The sequence below is a fragment of the Gorilla gorilla genome, chromosome 9 (assembly GCF_029281585.2).
Source record: "Gorilla gorilla gorilla isolate KB3781 chromosome 9, NHGRI_mGorGor1-v2.1_pri, whole genome shotgun sequence".
NCBI classification, from domain to species: Eukaryota; Metazoa; Chordata; class Mammalia; order Primates; family Hominidae; genus Gorilla; species Gorilla gorilla.
The window spans coordinates 112,978,885-112,988,268 of NC_073233.2; the positions used below are offsets into that span (position 1 = coordinate 112,978,885).

Below are 9,384 nucleotides of genomic sequence, written 5' to 3' on the forward strand. Positions count from 1 at the left end.
ATGCTACCTGAAGTATTTTGAAATTCAGATATTTTTGTATATTGGAATATCTACATTATACTTACTGGTTTAGCATCCTTATTCCAAAAACCTAAAATTTGAAATGCTTCAATAAGCATTTCCTTTGAATATCATGTGGGCGCTCCCACAGTTTTGGATTTTAGAGCATTTCAAAATTTAAATTTTTGGATTAAAAATTCTCAATCAGTAGACCTTGAGTCCTTGACTAAAATGGACTTTCAGTACACTTTCCTCAACCTTCCCACACTCCCAACCACACACACATACCGGCCCTCAGACATTCATACAGCTTCCTTATTTTAATGTCCTGGGAAGAGATAGAAACATCTTGTCGAAGTAACTCTTTCAGTGCTGGGCATCTGTGCTTTATCATCTGGCTGCTCAAATGAAAGTTGAACCTGAAAGAGAAAGGAAAGTCTGGAGACCTGTTTTTCTGAAAAGATTATTAACTCATGCCAAAAAGGCTAAAACAAATCTAGCAAAGTAAGTGACGAAAACAAAAAGTACTTGTATCTACAACAAGTACAGCCATGTGCTTATCTAAGCATTGAATCACTCTCCTCAGGGCTTTTTAAATCTGTGGTTGGATCTAATGTCCATGAGGGACACAGGGAAATTAGAGTCCATTCATGTGTCTCTGCCGGGCAGGAGGTGGGTGAAACTAAATGATTATTTTATTGAGGCTGTTGGTCTTAACAGATTGGATCTGGCTCCCAGGCTTGTTCAATCTCCAAAGAACTTCAAAACTTTTTTGGAAGGAAGGGTGTTATTGGAAGATAAACATGTCTGGATCTGCTTTCTATGCTTCCAATTGCAATAGCCAAGCATTCGGGGAAGTAGAGTGAAAATAGCATCCACTAGAGCCCTACCTTGTGGAAAATTTCCTCCACATCACAGGAACAGGCATATTCTTGCAGATGTTCAGTGACTCATAATAAAAAGAGCCCTTTGCAGGATGTCTCCAGCAAACATTATCTGTTGATAAAGCTTTAAATCTCAAGATTGACTCTTTCCTGAAGAAAGAGAAGAAACTCTAGTATTTCTGCTCCAGCTGAGGCATATTTTGGAATTCATCTATTTTCCATACCCTTCATTGTATTTTTTAGTGAATACATTTGAAGTTCAGTGAGTATATTTTTACTGATACTCTAAATGGTGCTGTATATGGTGCAGGTACTAATGTTGCATAGTCCCAGAGTTACAGTCATAAATTTAGTAGAGAGTTAGGAAAAGGCAGAATGTGGTAAAGGGAAGGAATTGGGATTTGAAAAAGAAATATGTAAATGTGCATCCCCAAAGTGGTGTTACTGACTGTGATTTAAGTTAATTGTCCATGCTGATATGAAATAGACTTAGCTATACAGGGAATGGTAACAATTTCATGCACAGGAGATATCTGAGTCTACACTAGTGTCTGAGCTAACAAAGGGTATGTAATACTCAGTCTATACAGGGTAATTATGTTAATAAATTCTCAATGTATATAGTTCACGTAAAATTTTAATTAAAATTTAATAACATTGACTGTAAGATATTTCCACACGAAGAGTTAACCATAAAAATCATAAAACAGAACAAAAGTAGAAATCTAGGAAAAGTCAATAAAAGGATGATGACATCATAATGGAGAATAAGAAGTTCTTATGGAAAAGAAAAATATTAAAGAAAACAGTATTTATTACATGGTAGACACGGAAGTAATGAAGACAAGTGAAAATTATACAAAGGGAGGCATAAGAGAAAAGCAGTAGCAATAGCTCTGTGTATAATCACAGACACATTCTTTAGTGACACATTTCAGCCAATTATAATGGTCATAAAGTGTATATTAATAATAAAATTCTATTTAGAACCACAGCTATCTTAGTTGAAGGAAGTAGGTAAGAGATAAGGTGGAAACAGGTGTTTCTGCAAATGTTTTGTGAAATTAAGGAAGTAGATAGTTACTTTTCCTCAGGAGAGCACTATGAAATAGTTGGGATTTGCACAGCAGAATGTGGAGCTAGGCTTAATATGGGAGTTATAAATAACTAAATGGAGTTTCTGGCAGTCATATGGAAAGGAGGAGTAAGGAAAATGAAAGAAAAGAAAAACACAGAAATCAGCAAGATTGGTGATGAGAAGCCAGGGGCCTACAAAGTGCTATATAGAGGGCCATGAATGTCATGTGGAAGGCTGGGACCAAAGGATATTAAACAACAGTTCTGTCTAATGTTATAGTCTACTCTATGTACTCAGGCTGGAAATGTATTTTTTTGTGTGTTTATCTTGTCATTGTTTTTGATCATTGAAAAAATATTGAGTTCTACATCAGGGCATGTTCAAGACAATATAGAACCAAACTTCTTCTGAAAGAAGATATCTCATTGTACAAATTATTTTAGAAAATTTAACTACTTGAGCTGAGGCAGGGCCTTTGAGCCAGAGGTGACCAAGATAATGTGAGTCCTCTCAGGAAACTGCCATACAAGGTGGATAAAAGCATTCAAGTCATTTTTATTTAAACCTTGCTAAGAAAAGTAACTGAATGAAGTTATAAAATAAAAACATTTTAAATAATACCAGTTCTTTAATGTGTACTTCTTTCTGTCATGTGCAATATTTCACATATATTAATTTCTTTAATCCTTAAAAAATGATATTTATATTCATATATATTAGTGAGTAATTCAAGGAAAGTACAGGGAGGAACTAGTGGAGCTTGTTTACAAAGTACTAAATGACTAGATCTGTCAATAATAGCAAGATTCTTACTGCAAAGCATACATTTAGAATAATGCATATATATTCTGCTTTATATACCTGCTTCTAGGTAAAACCCACTTTAATATAGGGGCCCAAAGTTCCTCACTTGCTGTTCTACTTTTCTGAACCCTGCTTCTACTCTTCTCCTATGAATACTTGATGTTAGGCCCAATTGGTCCATTGAATGATCTCAACATGGCGGACTTTTTCTATGTAGAGTCAGACTCTAATGTTCTACAGCAGAGATCGTCTTCCATTTCATTCTCTGTTATCTCTCACAGTTCTAAAATATTTTGCAACTGAGAGGAGTTCATTAATTACGAACTTAGTGAGAAGAAGTGCTTACTTGCTCTTTGAGGATAAAGGGAATTGTGTGTATAACTTGGAACAAAGCTTTAGTTTGTGTTCAAAAATCGTATCTAAAGTTCTGCACAGGTATCTACCCTCTAGTGGGTGGCTGTGAGTTTTTCTATTGATAACACCCACAAAGATGTTCTGTGTACAAGAAACCTGTTACCTAACGTGGAAGAGCAGAAAGCAATAAAATCCTTCTCTATGTGTACTTGATTAATAGCATCATCCTCAAAATCTCCTGGAGTTGGTAAAGATGTATTTTTAGAGGCCCGTGCTGAATCTTTTACCAACACCACACCATAGTTCTCTGGAAAGACAAAATTTGGTTTGTTACTACTACCAATGGCTGAGAGGACAACGTTCTCCTCTTAGCGTCTGTTCAATCATATTTATCAATATATTTGGTCTATCATTAATTCACATGCACATACACTCATACATTCAAGTAACATTCTTTCGACAATTCTTATTTCTCCTAACTCTCAAACTAATTTTAAAAACCACCAAACATCAAAGTCTCAGACTTGAATATAAAACAAATATCTACCAACCAGTCATACAATTCACAGAAGCCACATCTTGAGTGCTGACAGTACATGTTCTTTGACACTAAAAAACAGACATAAACTGAAAATTCTTGATGAATACAGATGAGGACAGTATTTGAATGTCTGGTGTTCTCAAAGACATTAGCCTCACCAACATGGCAGGCCTGGATGATTATCACCTTGGGTTTGTCCTTCAAACTTGGGCAGTTCTTGCTATTCAACGTTTTAAAGATTTCATTGAGTTGTAATACATCTGGGACTTGCTCAGAGTATTTCTTCCCACAAATGCCTTCCCGAATACCATGAGACCAGAGGCCTTGTGCTCTTGGTGCAGAGAAAATACCTCCAACTCCGTAGTCATTTCCTGAAAGAGACCATACTGCTGATTTTGGACTATGTGATTAACCCTCATGGCACCTTGGAAAGCCAATAAATAAGTACTTAAGGATTTCTTAAGTAATTTCATGACAAACAATGGAGGGCCAAAAAAACTTTTAGTCTTAATTTCGAGAAAGGTGAAGGAAGGCGTTGTAGGAAGTCATTCAGAGTTATCTGGTAGAGAGAACGTGGCATTACTGAGAAAAAAAAAAAACCTTCACACTTAAACCAGACTCATGCTGAATGACTGATATTTCAAGGGAATATGTAGCATCCAGCACCCTTCCATGGCAAGTTTATATTTTAGATTATCAACAGATTACAATTCTTGGTCCTACAACCAAGCTTTCTAATATTATTTAGTTACACAAAGGGCATGACCATTGTCTCTATGGTATAATAGACCTTACCGAAGCAGTGAGATTTCTTTTCTCATCCACCTTGTACCCAAATTTTATAGCAGCATCATCATGCCTATGACATCAACCTCAGCTCCCACTCTTTTAGAAAGACTGTCAAACTCTTTGTTAAACATAATGAGAGCAAGATGTGTGCAGCTTGACTTGCCCATTATTGGATAAATCTGTAGGAAATGCAGTTTGGATGAATAGTCTTATTCTCTGTAATTTAATATTCACCTGGTTAATTTATGACCATTTTCCCTTTCTTAGTCCTATCAAGGTACCAAATCCCTTGGACTACACATTGAAAACGGGGAACGGAATTAAGTGCTACTTCGACAGTAGGCACAGAAACTGCAAAGGCTCAGATGGCAGGTTAGCTACTGACTTCATTTTTCTTGATAGGTAGGATTTTGAAAAATGCACAGGCTTTGAAGCCAGAATGCCTGAATTCTAAAACTGATTGCTCTCATTTTTTATTGTTTTTCTTTGGGCAGAATATTTAACAACCCCATGTCTCAGCTTCTAGATCTCTAAAATGGATTATTTTTTAGGTTAAAAATTATGTATTATCATGTACAAAATGCTTAGAACAGTGCCCACTCTTAGTGAACATTCAATAGCTGCCATTGTTGATGTTATTTATCCAGGAATTGGGTGCAATTAGGAACTGTTTCTATAAACCTGGGATCCTAGGATGCAGGATTTTTTTTTTTTTATGTAAAGGAAGCAGAAGTAAGATTCTCCATTGAGAACAGCTCTAAGAAAAAGCCACTGCATTTCAGAATTGCCTCAAATATATCTTTCACCCCACTCTAACCTTGTGTTCTGAGCATGGCACCTCTGTCAACTTTTCTTTCCATATCCTTTTAGCTTCGTCTAGGGAGCAAAGCTTGACGCTTCCTCCTGAGCCTGTGGATGTAGGCATAGCAGGGTTGCCCCACACTGGCACTGCCTGAGGAGTCGCAAGAGTCAAAGAATATCATGAACATTGGCATCCCTCTTTGTTCTGATTTGTGTTTCTTACAGCCTCACGTAAGGATGAAGCCACAAAAGTGCAAATGCATTCTTAGGAAGACAATCCTGATCTTTCACCACTGAATAATTTCATTGCTAATGGAGTACATTTCCAGCCAGAGATTTCCAGGTGTGCAATACAGGGATCTCCTTTCATATTTCAGGATCAGTATTTTTACAAGTATTTCAGATAAAAATGTAGAAAGGAAGCTTTTCAAGGCCATGCATGAAAAAATGCTCAGAAAACAATCAAATGTGTGAGATAAAATAGAATATAAATTTATTTCAAAAGATTTGAACCATATAATAAAATTTAATGGGAGGAGGTCTTAACTAAATCTACCAAAAATCTTTAAGAAATATGTTTATCTCTTTATTTATTTACTGAATAGACATGGTAGTAAGCACTAGGAATATTTTTTTAATGAACTTTGGCCTGTCCTTCAGGATCTCTTCCTACTATGTATACATATGGAAGAAGGAGATTATTAAATATATGAACTAGAATGATAAATGCTAAAATCAAAGTGCACACTAGATGGATTTATAGCACTTAACATTGACTGCACAGACATATGAGGAAATGTTTTCACAGAGTTTATGTGAGAAAATCCTTGCAGCTTTTATTTCATCACCAGTACAACACCATCCGACAATGTGATATAGTTGTTAAAAAGCTTAATGTAATCTTTGTTTCAAGATAGAAATTAGTTTTCTAGATTTGTGGCGTATCTTTTAGAAACTATTATGTCAGGAAAATAATATTTAATTTTGAAAACAAGTTTGAGAAACTGTTATACAATTAGTTAGATAAATAAAGGCAGCATGAAGTGTGTTGACTTGGGGAAGAACTAATTGGAATGGATATATTGGAGAAAACTAAAAATTAGTAATTTGATAGAAGAAATGTTTGGTTTCTTCAGAAAGAAGAATGAAAACGACATAAAAAAACTAAATAGAGGTATATGGGTTATGTTTGAGGTAATTTTTCTTAGTGAAAATGCAGTATTTGGTTATATAGTGAGTGTCCCATGCTGTAAAACATCTAAGAAAATATTCATGAGTTAATCAACCTTAATAAATTCAATAGAGTAAAAACTGAAGTTGATGGAAAAATTTGCATTTCTTGCCTCTAAATTGCTTTTAAATATAAGTTTCTTTTATTTTAAGAGAGCCCTTGATGAATAGGGGTTTTTAATGAAATAGAAGAAGAAATAGCGAGACAGTTCCAAATTTGAGAGAAGAATGCCTAAAACTTGGCGGTGGCTTGAATATCAGAGATGCATGAGAGGAAAGGGGCCAAGATGTGTTTCAAGTTCCTGGTTTGAACAACTGGTGATGGTGACATCAATAACCGAGTTACACAAAACTGAAAGAGAAGCAGGGTGGGGAAGAATGGCATGTTCAGCTCTGATATTGTTTAGATAAAGGTGTCTCTAGGAGATGTGAGGGAATATTTCAGTAGGCTTAAATGATGAAGTTTTGTACTTATTTGGGTAATCAGGATTTGAGATACTGATTCCAAATTTTAATGTAAACATAGATAGTGAAGCTGTTTTGACAGTTGCTACAAAAGCAGAATAGATTACAAAAAGAAAATTATATGATCACTCTATGGGAATTCTTCATAGCCCCTTTAACTGTGGTTCATCCTACAACATTAATGTCATGGGAAGCCACGGTTCAAAGAATGCTCTTTCTTTAGAAACAGCATTACCTAGGAAGGAAGTACTACTTGAGAATCTTGTGTAGTAAGGTGATTTCCAGATGTTGGACCTAGAGAAAGAAGAAGGACATTGAAATAGTCACTTATCATCTCTGGAAAACTTTACCCTAATGCTTACAACACTCCCCACTAAAGATTCCTCCCACAACCCTGACTGAACGACATTAAATAACGTTCAAAATGTTCTTTAATTTAGAGAGTCGTGGGGGTATAAAATGAAAGAGACATTGTCAGAAAAATATGATATTTATTACACATAGATGAAAACATAAACTTCTCCCATGTCTGCTTAGACAGGCGTAAGCTTCCTCTAACCCTTAGAAAACAAAACAAAACAAAACAAAAAGCCTTTTACTTTGAAAGAACATCTGCCTCTGAAGTGGCATTGGAAAGTACCACAGAGACCAGTAACTAGGAGTCCACCAGAACTCTCATCCTCACCATGTGGTAGGTCCAAGGGATCACAGGAACGGGCCAGCTCATTTCCTGTGCACTGTATCAGGTCATAAGGTGGCCACAAATGGAGGCAGTCCAGGGCTCACAGTGTGATCCACAGCCTGATAACAGGCAAGTGGGTGATCTTACTCAAAAGAAAATGCAAGGAGGCAATGGGAGGAAAGAGCCAACTTGAAATCCTTACTTTTCTATAATCATTCAATGTATTCTCTGAGTATATCGCCACTTTTGAAATATAATTTATTCTTCTTGGAGGGCAATATTTTGGAGAGAAGTTATAACATGTATTTAATTACAGACCTTAAACCTTCATGACAGACAACTATATAAGTGCCTGGGTACACCCTGGACTCAAAAATACTAAATCAATCAATAAATGCTGTGCCTCACCAGGAACAGTGGAACATATAGTGTGAAGCTTTTTAGATAGTTCTCATAACCTTCAGGAAATTAGCTACCGCTTACTCAGAACAGGAAATGTGCTTTAATCAGAACAGGGCCACTGAGGATGAGTAAACAGAAACGAAGGAGAGTCAAGGGACATGCAGTAGGGCCCATGTTACAGAAATATTGCCCAAAGCCAGAGAGAAGGAAGTTTTCTGCAACTTAACCTGACTAGTAATGACATCACATGGTAGTCACAATGACAGGCCCTAGGCGAACTTGAGTATGAGTCACTGACCCTTACCTGCTGAGAGTCCCAGCGTCCCTGCCAGGTGACTGTCTTCTTCACAAATGTATGTGATGCAAATTTGGCATGCCGGAGCCCCTTTCCGAATAACAGAGTCAAGCAAAGCTCGGGCCTTATCCATAACTGTAGCATTTTCACATTTTACTATCTCTATCTCTTCTTGGCTCAGCACCCTTGTCTCGAATAATTCACCCAGTAAGCCATTTATTGTACCTTCGCCCACTGAACGGATAAACTGCTTTCTCTTCTCCTTCAGGACCTTGTCTGTTTGGAGCACAAGGATTTCCCACATCATGAAAACAGCCTCATATTCCTCTCATGTCATCACCAGAAGGCAACCTCATTTAGATTTCATCAGTGGAATGTCCCCCTCCTCACAGCTGGGTAATCCCTCTTCTTACGTTATCGCTGTACTACTTGTTTCCCTCAATAGTCTCCATACATGTGCATGGAGTGGCCTGAAGACTGAGTTTACCATTTCCACATTAGTCCCTGGAAAGCAGAAATCATCCTCTTATGTCACATGTTTATTTAACTCTGAATAATAAAGTAATGAAACAGAAATAGCCCATTTAATTTAGGAACCACTGCTGCTAGTACTCCTCCTGTGCCAATTCTGTAGCCTCTGCCACACTTGTAACATGTAAAACTTTAATTAAGATTGCAAAATGACAGCAAGCTACTCCTAAAGCCTCAGTTCCTTTCTGGGCTTTCCTTTCCTTTCTAAAGGCTGCAAGAGTCATCTAATTTCTTCTCTCCTCACTCTCCTCCCTCTCCCTCACTTTTGCTCACATAAACCTCCACAGATACTGATGATAGCTTCCAGAAGAGCAAACGCCTTCCACAACTTTTTCCTCCCAGGGGCCTGTTTTTGGGACAGTAAAAGACTCACCTGCCATGGCTTTTCTCTCCTCCCTTCTTGTGTGAGCTGAAACTGAAAGCATGCGTCACCTTTCTTTTTACCTTCCTTTTATACCTTTTTGGCAGGGCATGTACACATATTGGGAAACCACTGCACATGCATATGCATGTCTTTTTTTATTTTTT

At 37.0% G+C, this 9,384-nt stretch overlaps 1 pseudogene; it reads right to left on the bottom strand.

Moving 5' to 3' along the window:
* Positions 1–311: 311 nt before the first annotated feature.
* LOC129523540 (caspase-1-like) lies at positions 312–8,814 on the bottom strand (annotated as a pseudogene).
* Positions 8,815–9,384: the final 570 nt, after the last annotated feature.